Below are 12,424 nucleotides of genomic sequence, written 5' to 3'. Positions count from 1 at the left end.
CTCGTTGCCGCTGCTCGCTGCGTGAGCTTCTGTCCGGGAGCTGTTCGCAGGGTGCGTGTTGGACGCCAGGATTTCAAACCTAAAGCTAAACATAGTGATAGTTACAGTGCGCGTTCTGCTGTGCGTTTAGAAACGCGAGGGGTCCCTCCCGTGTTAGCCCTCACCCGAGCCGCGATGCAAAAAACAGAGCCGATGATAATAATAATTAGTTTCACCTGATTTAACTGATGGAGCAGATGATTGGGTAAAGGGAAGGCGCTCACTACACTTTGTCGCACAAAGAAACGTACTGAAGAGCAAAGGACGGCTCATTTGTCACCTCTGGAAGTTGGCTGCCCTAAAGGTCAGGCAGGTTCCCCTTCGAAGTAATGTAATCCAGAAAGTGTTCTCACGCGCACTACTTTATTCTTGTTTTGGTCTGAGTAAGCAATGCGGATTCACAGGGAGGGAAAGAAGCGCCCTGAACTCACACAGCAAGTTGCTCAGCTAACAGTACAGCGTGATCAACGTGCAGCCCACGCTGTCATGTGAAGTAAGCCTGATGAGCACAGTCTGAAAATACGAACAGTGCACATCATGCGGTCTCTCCGGAGGAATTTTCTAGTCGGGAAATCTGCAGTGTCAAGTGGTTTGTCTCACTTCACCATGTGATGTGAACTCTCAGACGGGAACTTCCCCAAAACTCCTGGAAATCAAAGACAAACTTGTCTGTTCTGCAAATACATTTGCTATTCTCAAAAAAGGAAAAACCATTACATGATGGCTAGCAACTAAGAACACTTAAACATTACCGTAGTGCAGGCTAGGTTTAGAATAACACAGCCTGTGTATTTATCCTCACGTATAGTGCTTGTTTTCTGTAAAGTGGGGTGAGGATATTTCGGTTTTAGAACCTTAAATCTAAAGCGTCACCTTCAGTTCAAAACATCCTTCTGTACTCCCACATCATTATTTTTATTATTAGCTTTCTTACTATGTAAAGCATGCCATGCAATCCATTTTCATAATACTTTACTTTCGAGGCTGACTGGCGAGCAGAGCTCTGTCATCCTGTGTTTTCTCAGCAGATTTCTCTCTATGGGCGTATTAACAAGCAGATTCAAAAAAGATACTACTTTTAAGAGCATCAATCTTTTCTGTCTTCCTATGGAAGCTGATTTGTATTTCCCATCCAGTGTTTTTTTCTTGCATGTCGAAAAGCAGTAGAGTACTCATCAGTAGGGGTATTTACTATTCTCATTGCTGTAGAGCCCCCTCAAAATCTTGAGAGAGGGCGTTCTTCAGAACTGCGTTGAGGTGACCACCTGATCCAGTTCATAGTTGTATTCCTACTGTGTTTCACACTTCTTGTGCTTTTAATACTACATGCTGGTTTTGCAAAAGCTTGGGCTCCATTACAAGTTGAGGGCCTTTACTTACGTGAGCAAGCCTGTCAAGGCTAGTAGTAGATTGTGGCTGGGAAAAAAGACAGAAGGGTCAAAGTCTAAGAATTATCTGAATGCAAAATAACATAGAATAGGAAAGGACTTACAGGCCAGAATTCACTGTGCATTTAGCAAATGTTTTGTTTTAAGCATGGCAACAGCAAGCCCAATTTGTATAAATACAAATACATGGCTTGCTGGTTTATGGAATTAAATAATGCTCAAGCACCCTGTTTTTAAAACAAATGATTAACTACTGCCTCATTTGCATCAAAATAATGAATAGTATATGTTTTCCATCGGTGGGAGTAGGGATGAGGAAGTCTTTGTGCATATTGCAAGCAATTTCCAATGGCATGGTGCAGAGACTAAAAGACAAGGTGTAGAACATTCCAAGCAGGCAAGAGAAACAGAGACATTTCACAATTTATGCTAAAGATAATATTCAGAAAAAAATACCTGATGACTAATCTGCTCTCGTGTCAGCACTGAATGCATTGTGTAAAGTCTGTAAGAAATATGAGAAATGCGGGAGATTACACGAAGGACATAAGACTTAAATCAGAAGTGTGATTTGTTTAGGGCTTCCCTCACTCCTTTGTCATTTCCCTTCAGAGCTGTTTCTACCTTTCACTTGAAAGGAGCTCTTTAAATTCTGAGTAAACAGAAAGCATCTCAAGCGCAGATTACTCAAATGTTTTGATAACTGTAGAGGAATTTAAATGTGATTGGAAATTGTCAAGATAATAATTAAAGATATCTTTATATGCTATGTCATTTCAACTGTCCTCACTTCTGAGATTTGTAATTAATTCCTTTAATGTCTGTTGGGTTGACAGGATATAGATTTGGTTTTCTGCAGATTATTTTCTCAGCCCGTACTCCTCTTCCCATTGAAGTTAATGGGAGTGCGAGTGAGTCACTGATCTTTTCGGAAAGCAGCAACTGCCTGGCTTTAAAGTCCAAATTAAACATTTATTTTGGAAAAGTTAAAACATTTACTAGTACGAAAATAACAAATCTGTAGAAAATATCTGTTTGAAAAGCACTAATAATAATAATAGTAAAAAATCTTTGGTAAATCTTTAATCCTATCAAGCTGTAGATTTTCTATTTGTGTGACAAAGTGGATTAAAAGTGTAATCCATTAATAATGGTTGTGCATCATAACAAATAGCTTTTGTTAAACTGAAATATCATTTCCCATTTGCAACAGATGCGTAAAACAGTTATTTTGGAAGCAAATTTATAGCAAGAATAGTGGAGAATACAGTTGAATAGAGCACTGCTCAACACTCCTGGTAATCTAATCCATTGTTAATAGTGAGTGAATAAGCTTTAGCCTTGGATGATAGTTGATACTGTGTCTGTGAAAGGGTGCATGCTGCATTGGCTCAGCCTTCAACATCTGCAAAAATGGAAGCCGCCTGTTGTTCAAACTGGCCTTGAATTGTAAGACAACTATTGGATGCAACACCCAGCCTTGTTTTTCTGTAAATCTGGTTCTGCTAATTTAGCTGGACACTGTTAAATTAAAGGTATTAATTCAGAAGATGACTACATGGCCATAGATCCTTGTCATTTGTGCTAATACTTGCTGCAATATTGTCTAACACCAAGGGTTAAGCAGGAATGTAACCCATCCTGCCAGTTGCAACATCACTAAAGGAAATGTTAGTGAATCACCTGGAACTTGGGTCATACTTTATGGCAAAAGTTTCCCATACTGCCTGGGAAATCCATAAGGTGCTTCCTGCTCCCTTAGGTGCCTGATTACCTTTAAACATTAGGCTCTGCACATCTGAGCCAAGCAGAGTCTTCCACTGACTTTGCTTGATTAAGGTACAAGACATGGTAGAACAATACTGTGTTTGTCAGGAAATATTTTGCATTGCTTAGTATTGGCACATGAGTCTGTCTGAATGAGATCGACCGCATGTGGTGGAGTGTCTCTAGGTTTTAAGGTATTTCAAACAGAACGTGAGGGACACAAATAGAAAATGGCCAAAGCACAGAGTTGGGCTAACAATGAACTGTGACCGTTAGTAGCAAAGAAGAAAGCCTTCTCACTAGGGTCTCTGCAGCTATCTGCAAATTTGGCTGTCTCTGACCTAAGTAAATGAGACCCACATTTTGGGAATAAGTAAAAAGATCCAGCAAATTGCAATGAAAGAATACCTGGAATCTGTGTTTCCAGTATTTCATCATTGCAAAAATGATCCCACTCAAAAAGCTCAGCGAATCCTGCCAGTATTGATATTCTAGTCATCAGCATAGCAATTAGGTTTCTGAAATAAACTTATTTTCCTATTGCCCATGTCCAATGCACCTGTTTTTTATGTAATGTAACTAAAGGACGAGTACTGTACAAGCGTTCATTAAAATAACATTACACTTGCACTGTATACAACATACCCAGAATGCCTTCAGCTGAGACAAAACCTTCATAGAATGCACGTGGAAGATGAGAGGAAGGAGTCTGAAGGATGGGTGGAGGTCACTGCCTTTAAACATTTGTGATCTGCCATAAAAAAAAACTAGAAGAAAAATATTAATTAGAAGCAGGTCTTATGCACAAAAAACATGAGATCCCAGTGGCTTGACCATGTTACCTGAGAAGTCCATAAAGAGCAAAATCAATCCAGCTCTTTAAGTTGGAACAGTATGTATGAACTTTGCTGGCCACCTGCTTGCCTTTTGGGAAGGCTCAGTTGCCTTCTCCTCTGCCTTTTTGAAATGAGGTTTAAGTCAGATGACAGTAAGCAGTTTTCAGATTTCATGTGTCTCTTTTTTTTATCTTTATGAGCCCTGCTTTTGGTGGCAAAGAATTGGTTTTGTATGGAAATGCAGTGAGATACACAATGGCAGAGTGTGAACGTATCGATAATATATTGGCGACATAGCTGTAATACAAAGAATGAGATTGTTAATGCTGCTAAAATGATTGTACTGTGTTTCCCCTTTTCTCAGCATCCATATGACCAAATTGTTTGACTTTTTGTGCTTTCCAGTCCTTGATGGTACTTGACTGTAGCAAGAAAACACCTTAATACTCTAGGAACTGACAGACACCTGTGCTAAGGAGCATCCTTGACGAGACGTGTTGCATTCTGCCAAAAATATCCTGCAAGCACTTCTGCAACATCTGGCTTGCGATGCTGGCATGCTGTGAAGGAGCATCAAAGAGCATAGTGTCGTGTGATTTATTAGGAGGTCGGTGCGTTTCTCTGCTCTGTTTCCTGGGTCGAGACACTTGCCCACGGCTGGTCTGCCTGCCTGCAGGCTGGGCTTTCACGTGCCTCAAGAGGTGTGGAGTATGGTTCTCAGAGGGCTCAGCTGTCTCCTGACTTGTGAAATTGCTTCTTGGGCTGAGGAACCATTCCACAGAGCTGTGTAACAGAGTGCAGTAGGGCTGGTCTTGGCGCCAGCCTTATCTGGAAGCATCTTCCCATCTGTTCCATTGCTGTCGCTAGTGGCTAAGACTAGGACTAGCTTGATTCTTGCAAGGTCAACTGTGGCATAATCTGGGCCAGCTACCAAATCAGGGCCTCTGTTGCCCGTACAAATGCAGACAGCATCCTGGCAGAGAAACAGAGGAGACTGGAGGCCCTTTCTGACTAGCATCCTCCTTTCATCTCTGCTACTATGCTGTCAGTCAGGAAGCAATCCATAATCATTCTGGGATTATGTGGCATCAGATGGGCTGGTCTAGGAGCTAATGTCAGAACAGCTTCTGGAATGTGGGATAGCATGAATGGGGACCCTGGAGGCATTTAGAGGTGTGTCCTTCCTCACGGAGTGCCCATGCTGGGGTGCTAGGGGGGAGCAACCCAACAAAGCAGCCATGGACATGGCCACAGGTACTCCTGCCAGCATCAACAATGAAAGACCATTTAAATATCACTGTATGCAAAATTAATTTTGACTTCATTTTTACAGGGCCTGTGCCTGGGTTTGGTGAACGATTTCAAATTGTGGCTTGGATCACTGATTTCTGTATGAGCTATATAATCTAAACATCTGCTTGATCAAATCTAATCAGAATACAGATACTGAGCAGTTTTTCATCTGTGGGTCTTACACTGATTAAGCCTCAAATCACAGCACCTTTGTAAGGCAGGTACTCAAATAGCTTTCACTTTTGTCCTGGCTTTCATTCACGGAATTCAGATACTTGTGAGAGCTTTAAGTGACATTGAAAAACGTACTGAACCCTAAAGAGATGAACAGATTTAGCCAGATCTTTTAAAAAAACCCATGGTGATCTAAGGAAAAAAGTCAGTTTCTGAGTTTCCATCCTCAACCCCAAGACTGAATCCACTCTCTGTTTATACTTGTGTTATATAAAGAAAGGTAATAAAAACAAATGTCAAGATCAGAAGCAAGGCTGGTAGTCAGGTCGGTGAAATGCCTGCCTGTAGTAGTTAGTATGGTCACATTTAATTTTCAAACATAGCCAAGGGGAAGAAAGGGGAGGCAACTCACTCAGAGCAGTCATGCATTAGAGCATGTTGTGGATTTCCTCCTTTGCATTATGAAAAGAACAATGAAAGGAAGGATGGAAAGAAATGAGCTATATTTAATAAAAAGTTTGGAAGGCAAGAAGTGAGAAAAGTGAAACAGCGTCTGGTTTATCACTCGTGCTGACCAGCACACAACTGTCATGTCCATAAGGGAAAGCAAGAAAACAGGCCTCTAGTCCCATCTCATTTCCACATAACTCTTAGTTACAGTAAAGGAGAAAGTACACAAGGACTTAGTGATAAAAGAAGCAAGACCCAAGAGTGAAAACCTGAAATGGAAAGCAGCAGAAAGGGAACAAAAGAGGAAAGGTAAAGTTAGAAAAATAGATGTTATTTTAACTGCTGCTTACTGCCGCTTTTTATCAATGTGTTTCAGCATCTCGCATTACACCTAATACAGTTGATGTGAGTGGGGCTCTTGACAGAATATAATTTCATACTGATGGAAAACTGGGTGACCTGGGACAAAACCTTGGCTGCTAGGAGCTGGTACTTGATCCACCTAAGTGGAGACCAAGTGGTTTTAGTTCTGCTTGTTGCTGAAAAAAACAGTGAAATTTGGAGCAACCTGTAGGTCTCAGGTTGGAAGATGCACAGGACAGCAGGCATCTCAGAGCCTTTCATGCCTACTCAAGCCTTGCTTGAACCAAAGGAAATTTGTTACCCCTTTTTCAGAAGCAATTTTATTCCCCTTTTGTCTTGGGTGAACCAATGAACCTGGATCAAGACTGATGAGTTAGTGTTTAGCAGCGCAGGTGTATTTGCTGCACCACACTGCAGGGTTCAGCTCTTCAAAGTGACTGCTTCTCTGAGCAATGCAACAACAACAAAAAAGGACTTGAAAAGGAGATTAAAATAAAGAGATGGTACCAGATTCACACTGATTTGTAATGCTCGCACACTGGATTCTGCACATCTCACACCTGGGCAGTTCCTTATGTGACAGATATTGCCTCAAACCCTGCTTATCATTTTTTCCTTACCGCCTTGGTAAGGACTTTCTCATGCTGCATGCCTTTTAACATGAGTAACTTTCATTCATTAACTTGGAGGAGAGGGTCAGCAGGAAATCAATGCTTTTTTATCTAGCCGTATGCAGAAGCATTAAAATGAGTCCATTGACTACGTTCCAGCATTGCAATTTCTGCCTTGCAGCCTTTATTGCAGTGTGCTTGCCCCTGATTGTGCTACATCAGCACTTGCAAATTAGAAAGAGCAATCCCTAACTAAAAGAAAGGAGTTGCTTCTTCACAGTCTACCAAGGTAATAGGCCTGCCTCAAGGGATGAAAAAGCCATCGGTCGATCACATGTTCCTTAGAGCCCCATTGTTGTCAGACCCATGGAAAAATGTGTTTAATCTTATGTTCTTTAATTGGATACCTGTGAAAAGGCCGGATTTGTAAATTACTTTTTAAATGCTTGAAACCCTAACCCTAGGACCAGACTGTTTGGATTGCTGTACAGCTGAGGGGACAAGTACTGGAATATCTCCCTTATATATGCAGTTCCTTAGGAGATAAAATTAGCCCTTGAGAAAGAAGAAGGAGACAGTGATTAAGAATGTTGAAAACAGGGAGTTTATCAAATCAATAAAAATGTGCCAACATATTTGAAGGTGAATAGTGATAGGACATTGAGTGTGAGCACTAGCCATGTAGGAATGATGATTGTTATACAATATTCATGTTGTATTGGAACAAAGCGCTCTGAAGTGCTTGGACTCCCTTTAAAATAGTTTTGCTGTTTCAGAGCATGGAAGAGCTCTTGCTACAGGGAGTTTACAGATGAAGTAGGATGAGCAAAGGGTGGTTTAAGGGAAAAGAAAACTGTTATTCTTGTTTTACAAACGGGGCAATGAGGCATTGTGAGATTGACATGATTCTCTGGAGAAAGAAATTTTTATACTTAAATGGCCTTGAAGTCTGCATTTTTGCATATGTCAAAAATTGCAGGAAAGATACTCTATAAAAATTTGCAGAACAGCTCATCCTTAAAAAAGAAGAAAATGGTAGAATCCTTTTAGAAAGAGATTTTTTAAGACATTGCCAATCTACTACAGCAAATATTTCAGAACGAAATAAAAGTGCATCCACATTAAAATATGGCCAATAATGTATCATCCTGGTTCAGTTTAATATGTTACAGTATTGTGCAAATTGCATTTTTACATTAAAGAAAAAAAAAACAAAATTTTAGAAAAAATCAAATCAAACTTGAAGAACCTTTTGACCTGCAGAAATTAAAGCAGGAGATGTATTTTTATAAAAATTAGGGATGTTTTAGTTACTGCTGAGCAGTGCTTACATAGAATCAAGGCCTTTTCTGTCTCTCACGCCACCCCACCAGTGAGGAGGTTGGGGGTGCACAAGAGGTTGGGAGGGGGCACAGCCAGGACAGTTGACTTCAGCTGACCAGAGGGATGTCCCATACCATATAATGTCATGCCCAGCAATAAAAGCTGGGGAAGAAAGAGGAGGGTGGGGAGGAAGTTCCAAGTTTTACAGCATTTGTCTTCCCAGTTGAGCGTTTCGTGTGATGTAGCCCTGCTTTCCTGGAGATGGCTGAACACCTGCCTGCCTGCAGAGGGGAAGTGGGAAATGGAATCCTTATTTTGCTTTGTTTGTGTGTGTGGCTTTTGCTTTACCTGTTAAACTCAACCCTGGAGTTTCCTCATGTTTACCCTTCTGATTCTGACCCCCATCCCACAGGGAGGAGTGAGCGAGGAGCTGGCAGGGAGGGGGAATGAAGGTGGGGGGGGGGGGGACGGACACGACTAAGGACTAAGCTTCTTTCTAAACAACAGATTCCTTTGAGAATTACTTCTGGTCCATTGTTTGATTTTCTTTTCCGTTTTGAACATTTTGATTCCCTCTATGCTAAAGATGCAATATAGTCACTACAAGTAAACAGGCTTATTATGGCTTTATATAGCTTTATTAATAGATAATGACATACACAGAATAGCAGTCATGCCACGTATTCACCAAGAAAATTGTATATTCGATATGTATGATATAAAGGTGCATTTGTACAAGGGTGTTTACAAGCCTAAGATGCACGGTGAAGATCCATCTCATACTCAAACTAAACTTCTGCTCACTGTTCTTTGCAAGACAGTTGTAAAATCTATTTAAACAAAGGCATATCGGAAAAGGGATGCATTAATCACAGTTGTTCTCCACCTTGCACATGTTCACTCACCTGCTCTTCAAGGATAAATCTTTGAGCATTACCCCTTGAAAGGCAAGGCAACCAGAAGAATTTGAGTCTCTTGCAGAGCTCATGCTAAATTAGTGTTGCATTTTCAAATGCTGCTTGATGACAATGGGCATGGCACAGCCATGTCATTCTTACATCAGATTCTGAGGTCTTGAGAGGTTCTTAGAGGTGGCATCTATCTCACTCAAATCTAAGTGACTTTCAAGTTAAAAGAAGAGAGAATAACAATACTTACACATGGCTTCCATGAAGTGCTCATCATGCACATTTCCAACAGCACTTAAAGAAAGGATGTCAGTATCATTATTGCCACTTTGCAGATTGGGAAACTGAGGCAGGGGATTCAGTGAGATTTCCTAAATCAGCCAGTAAGTCTGTAAAAGACTCGGGAACAGCTGCAATGTCCCATTAATGCTAATACCGTAATCCTTACCACCTTGTTTACTCAGCTCAGTATTGTTTGAGAATAAGCTGTCCTTGAGAGAAGATCCTGAAGCGGGCCACTTGACTTCTTTGGGAAACCTGAAGTCTGAGTTTTGGAAATTTTCAGTGCAACACCTCTTTGGTATTGAATCCTTCATGCCCTTCCCACAGTGAGTGGAGAGCCTTTGCTCTGGATAATGTGGAAAACAGCGTTACTAGGAAGTAGGCAATATGCTGATTTATTTCCTTTGCATTCAAGTCATATACTGTGGTCTTTGTTATTTCAATAGCTGCCAACCACATGGACCAGAATGAAGAGTGGGGGAAAGGCTAAGCCAGAGATGGCAGAAGGAGAGCTAATATATTAGCACAAGGTCTTTGTAATGGGTGCATTATCCTCCTTCGACAGCAGATTGCCCTCTCAAGGTATTTGTTCAAAGACATTACTGGAGATATGTCCTGCTGAAACATGAAGTTTTAGATAGTGTTGGTTAAATGTGATTGATTTTTATGTGCATGTAATGAAATAAACTATGATAAGGTGATTTGTTTTTTTTTACCTTGATGAAACATCTTTGAAGTCTTACATATGCAATCTCTAGGACATGCTATTAACCTATAAACAAACTGAACATAGACAAAGGCTTTCTGGAAACCACAGGGGACTGAGGCACTTTTCTTGTTGGAATTACTCACACTTGTTCTGACATTTTCACCCTAAGGCCCTGAGTCCTGATCAGAAAGTGGGCAGTACCATCATCCTGACTGCACATTCATGGAAAAAGGTAGATGCAAACGTGTGACTCAGTGTGATTCAGAGTGCTGAGGCTGTTCACGGATGAAGGTCTACAGGAATTGGGTCTTGGTTTTCCAGAGGAATACCATCTTCCCCCTGCACAGCAGCTGCTGTTACTGATAACTCCTACTGTTTGAACACATGGAACACAGCAGCAGTGACTACACATGAATGTGTAAATGTGTATATAAGGGAAAGAGTAAATTGGAACTCATTTTGGAAATTCCTTCCCCTTCTGATCAGCAATACATTAACTTCAGAGCTAAACTACTCTTTAACAAGTTGAAAAAATGATTCAGTTACAGCTGGTAGGAGGCTGAATATAAAAGCATAATAGCGAGGATGGGTTACAGAGATGCATCTTATGCTTGTTAACTCATGTTCTTGGTTTTGGTCTTCTTTTGTTATTAGCTTTAGAGCTATTTTATTTTAGTATATTGAGTTTGAGAAAAATGTATCATCTAACATAAAACTTTGCCTAATAAGATAATCTTTGCAAAACTGCTGTCCAGGGCTTATTTAGATCGGTTATTCACATTTACTCCAATGGCATGTTCAAGGTGAAACCCTAGTCTTAATGCTCTCGTGCAGCAGATGCAAACTGATCTTAATAAACAGATTATTTAGACTTTAATATGAAGTTGAGATTTTTACTTGCCATTAATTTATTTATATAAAAACTTCCCTGGATTGTCAGAAGGCACCAGTATTTTTTGCATAAGTTACTGCTCACCTGAGGAATTATTTATGCACTTACTTACATCCATCCTATTTGTCTTCAAAGTGAGAGAACCATCTTCATAGCTGATTCAGGATGATAGGTTTTTAGAAGAATATGTAGTATATCTTTATTGCATTTTAGTCTAGACATAGCTATCACAAGCTGCAAAAGTTCTTGAAATTCTGTAAGTATATAGTGAGTTAAACTACTCTAAGCTTCTATTATTACATTGCTTTCAGTACTAGCCACTGCTGTTTAGACACACACTGCATAACAGCATGGGTTTCCTTTGGCCATATTCCTGTTTGTGGAGAGATGCTGTTTCTAATAGTACAAAGGGTATTTGCGTGGTATTAAAGAGATGTCCTTTTGGCAGTACTGTCAGCGGGCCATAAGCAAGTTCTTGTGGAAGTTTTTTGTTGCATAGGTTACTTAGTGTGCCCCCTGTACTCTGGAAGTAATGGCTGTATTTTGGGTTTGGTTTTTTTTAACCAAGTAAAATTCCTGTTAAACAAGATTACGGCTAAATTAAGATGCAAAGAATTTGATCCAGTGTTCATTTTGGTAACATTTCTAGTTTCATTTTTACCCCCCAATCTTCTTATGCTATCACCTTCTATTTGGAAAAAAACTGCTAAAGAGTAGAAGCAAAGCAAAGAACTTGGATGAGTATATGACCAACCAAAAACTCAGTTTTCCATTGAGACTGAAACTTTATTTGAGCTCTCCGCTAATGCTAAATCCAGGGCTATCAAACTGTTCCACAATACCGTGGGAGTGAATAAGGCAACTCCTTTTTTGAGATACTGCTTGTAATTACTGGAAAAGATAGGGATATTAGTAACAACATTCAGAAGATTTGTAGCTTGTTTGCTGGTGCATCGAGAGTAAGTGCAGATCACTGAGGGTTCTCAGTTATGAGGTCTGTGAATTAAAGTTCTTATTCATAATTTATTACTCTTTATGTGCTTCTAGTCTGCATTTAGTTCGAGAGAAAAAGTACACAGAGCAGGGAGGAGTAACCTTGAAAGAGTAAGGCTTGCTTCATATGATTAACATGTTCACCCTGTCCCGGAAAACAAACAGAGAATCCTTTTGTTATTTAAATACTCAGTTGCTATCTTGCTTTAAGAATTGGAGAAGCATCCATTAAATAGAAGAACTTCAGCAGCCCTCTTACCCACCTCCTGTGCCTTCACCATGGAGCCCCTGTGGAAATTCTGGAAGATCAGGAAAAGCAACAATGAACTCCAGAAAGAGTTCAAATGCAGCTACCAGCTTAGTGGCATCACCTGCTTCTATTTTTGAAAGAGTTTA

This window comes from Pezoporus occidentalis, unplaced genomic scaffold (assembly GCF_034315485.1).
Source record: "Pezoporus occidentalis ecotype Australia unplaced genomic scaffold, CSIRO_AGI_Poc_V1 ctg26, whole genome shotgun sequence".
Lineage (NCBI taxonomy): Eukaryota > Metazoa > Chordata > Aves > Psittaciformes > Psittacidae > Pezoporus > Pezoporus occidentalis.
The sequence above is the reverse complement of the archived record's forward strand: the minus strand, read 5'-3'. Positions refer to the sequence as shown.